This window comes from Delphinapterus leucas, chromosome 10 (genome assembly GCF_059928025.1).
Source record: "Delphinapterus leucas isolate spDelLeu-1000000601 "Yukka" chromosome 10, BTC_Dleu_Yukka2, whole genome shotgun sequence".
Taxonomy (NCBI): Eukaryota; Metazoa; Chordata; class Mammalia; order Artiodactyla; family Monodontidae; genus Delphinapterus; species Delphinapterus leucas.
Window position 1 is genome coordinate 8,536,882 of NC_143138.1, and position 3,755 is coordinate 8,540,636.

At 45.9% G+C, this 3,755-nt stretch overlaps 1 non-coding gene across 1 annotated transcript; it reads right to left on the reverse strand.

The window, feature by feature from the left end:
- Positions 1-857: 857 nt before the first annotated feature.
- LOC115802117 (U6 spliceosomal RNA) lies at positions 858-965 on the reverse strand. Its single transcript, XR_004022504.1, has one exon. It is a non-coding gene; the product is annotated as a U6 spliceosomal RNA (small nuclear RNA).
- Between the last annotated feature and the right edge of the window lie 2,790 nt (positions 966-3,755).

Genomic DNA, 3,755 nt, shown 5'->3' on the forward strand with positions numbered 1-3,755 from the left:
GGAAGCTCCTTATGGGAGGAGATGATCCTGAGGGAAAACGGCTAAAAACTAATAGCACTCATCTTTTACTTTCACCCTCCCCTGGGCACCTCCACTTTCTACTGTTCACTCCTGGCCTCCTAAGTTTCTGAGTCTTACAAGAATTTCCCACGAGGACTGTTTCTGGCCTGAAAGATACCCTCAAAACATCAAAAACCTTGAACCAAAAAGAGGCAGACTACTTTTCATATTTAAACTGAAAAATGTTTAATGGCAGAAAAAAAAAAAAAAAACCCCACCAAAACCAAAAACCCTCCTTGACTGGGAAGTAGTAACAGGTTGAAAGTTTAATAGGACATGAGGAGAATTTGACACCTGGAGGGCAAGGGTTTGTTGCAGGCACACCAGGGATGGAGGTGAACATGGTATTTAGGGACCCCAACCTCCCCTCAGGCCTCAGGTTGCCTGGCCAGAGCACCCCAGCCAGGTCCCCACCCCCAGCCCCCTGTCAGTGCCCTGGGTTTGGTTAAAGAATGTGTTAATAAAAAATTACTCATGACACTGGTAAAAAATGTAGGGCTGACTCTGTTCAGTCGGGAACCAGCACCATGGTGTAGGGATGACTACACTGGAGGAGGAAGTCTAGTGGCAGCATTTTCCCAACAGCATCCGCTTACTTCATGTCTTTGTAGCACATTTCGCTAATTCTCACACTATTTCAAACTTTTTCACTATTATATTTGTCATGGTGATCTGTGATCAGTGATCTTTGATGTTACTGCTACGACTCACTGGAAGATAAGATGATGTTTAGTATTTTTTAGCAAGAAAGTATTTTAAAAAATGTTTTGCTGCTCAAAGGGTTAAATTTTTTTTTCATAAAAATGGACTGCTTCATGAATTTGTGTGTTATCCTTTGTGCAGAAGCCATGCGAATTTTCTCTCTATCGTCCCAATTTTAGTATATGTGCTAATGAAGCAAGCACTGCAATACACTTTTTTTTTTTCTTTTGCAGTACGCGGGCGTCTCACTGTTGTGGCCTCTCCCGTGCGGAGCACGGGCTCCGGACGCGCAGGCTCAGCGGCCATGGCTCACGGGCCCAGCCCCTCCGTGGCATGTGGGATCTTCCCGGACCGGGGCACGAACCCGTGTCCGCTACATTGGCAGGCAGACTCTCAACCACTGCGCCACCAGGGAAGTCCTTTTTTTTTTTTTTTCTTCTTGGTTGCGTTGCGTCTCCGTTGCTGCGCGTGGGCTTTCTCTACTTGCGGCGAGCGGGGGCTACTCTTTGTTGCGGTGCACGGGCTTCTCATTGAGGTGGCTTCTCTTGTTGTGGAGCACGGGCTGTAGGCATGTGGGCTTCAGTAGTTGCAGCACCCGTGCCCCCTGCGTTGGCAGGCAGATTCTTAACCACTGCACCACCAGGAAGTCCCAAGAAAGTATTATTAAATTAAGGTACGCACATTGTTTTTTAGACATAATGCTATTGCACACTTAATAGACTAGACTATGTATAGTGTAAACATTACTTTTACATGCACTGGGAAACCAAAAATACCATGTGACTTGCTTTATTGTGATGGTCTGGAACTGAACCTAGAATATCTCTGAGATATGCCTGTACCTGTTTTCGCAAACTGAAAGAAATCTGAAGGCTATTTTTAATTTTAAGAATAAAGGCAAAAAGCAAAAATAACAGATGCTTTATCTCGATTTATTTTGTGCATCTATTTGCAAGATGTGTCTTAAGGTCATTTCTTCTTTGCTTTATGCCATTTCAGCTTACGAAAGGTTTCATAAGAACGCTCTACTTGTGGATTGCAGGGGAAACCTGCACCTCTCAAAGCTCTCTATCTGGCGCACAGCTGCTGAGCTGTCCACTGGTAGGTGCTCCGTGGCACCTGGAGGACCTGCCCCAAGCAAAACTCTCATTTCAATAACTCACGCACAACTGCACCCTGCCTTTACTTTTGTAAAGGGATTTACTAAAAAGGAATGTAGGGCCTTTGCCTTTAAATGTCAAAGCAATGTTTCTCTCTTTGAAAATAAAATCTTTCTTTTGGTTCTTCTGAAAGTTACTGATAAGACCAAAGGGGATAAAGCAGGGAAGGAACAAGGAGAAGAGAAACCGTGGCACCAGTGCCTGGAAAACGGCTCTCTGTGGGTGAAAAATGTCCCAGTTGTTTCTCCCAGGTAAGACTTGAAGCAAAGAAGTCATGCAGAAAAGCTCATGGAAAATCAGAGCAAAGTATTTTTAGGTGGTTGACCTTGTAGTAAGAGTAGTATCTCCTTTAAAAGGAAAAATTATCATAGAATGTTATGTTACTAATACTTGGAAGAGAGGCAGGAAGGTGGGGGGATAAGCCAGGGGTAAAAATATCCAAGTCTGTGGTATACACTTTGGGGGACTGTGTGCCCAGAAGCTCATCTTTCTGGACTGGCTGGTACTGGAGCTTTGCTCTTGCATCTGGTATAACTGCATCCCTTGCCTATCAGAATGTGTCTGCAGAACCATTTCTCAGTTCTCAAAATGTTCCCATACAGCCTCCCTCCCTCCTCCTCCTTCCTTGCCCCTTTCTTCCTTCTTATTTTCCTTACTGTCTCCAGGAAAAGAGAGGTGATGAAGCTTCCAGTTAAGAGCACAGACTTCAGTCATATTGGCCTGAATCTGAGTCTGGACTCTGCTACTTACTCTATGCGTGACCTTGGACAAGTTACTAAATTTCTCTGGGCCTCAGTTTCCCCATCTGTGTAATGGGAGGAACAATAGTACCTGCTTCGCAGGGTAGTTGGGATAATTAAATGAGAGAGCACATGTAATGTGCTCAATAAAACTGAGTTCTCAGGAGAAAGGGAGGAGCTTGCAGAAACCTGCTGACTGTCTGCCCAAGGGGACATGAGTGCAGGATAAGCCAGCAGGTCTGGATGTCCAATCCAGACCTCCTTTGATTTTTGTATTTTCTGTTTTCACTCCAGTACTCCCTGACTTTATTCCGTTATACCTGCGTGGATTATTTTGACAGAAGAAACTGAGCTAATCCCACTCTGTGTTCTGCAAAATTCTCTGATAATAGGTTTTTTTTCTCAAAATACTCCACTGCCCCCCGAAGAGTCAACTCCAAGTAAAATTACGGAGCATACAGGGTTTTGTTTTGCTTTGGTTCCAGTCTACCTCCTCTTTCTGTAGGCTCCGCATCTCCATTTCCTTCCCTTCACCCTAAATCCCGAGGGGTCTTGCTGTCTAGTTCACTGCAGCACCTGTCCACTTCTGCCCTCTTTCTTATCTTCCGAAATAGCCTGTCCCAGTGACCTTGCGCCACTCTCATTTCCTGGGATAGCTGATATCGGCTAATTTTTAGGAGTCCGCATGAGTCTAAGCCAGTCCACAGGTGACCACAATGAATGGCCCCTCCCTTTGCTGTGTTTGTCTCCTCACTGTGATTTCAGAGGCTCATCTCCAACAGTGAAATAGGCAGCAATTGCAAAGTAGTAGGTATTTCCAGTGCACACCCAGTTGTACCTTCCTGCAGGGAGTTCCCTGCTCCTTCTTGAGGTTAGGCTGGCCCCAGATACGACCGGGGTCATGACTCCCAGGATACTCACTGCTGGATAGAGGGAGCAGGCTGCAGGGGTGAAAACTAGACAGGTCACCAGGTGGAGGTGGCAGAGCGGGCCGGCCATCCCTGCAGGCAGCGACTGGGTCGTCCCAGCTACTCTACTAGTCTGACTTCACTGCTTGGCACCATTCTTGGAATGGATGCAAAGCCTTTTCCTT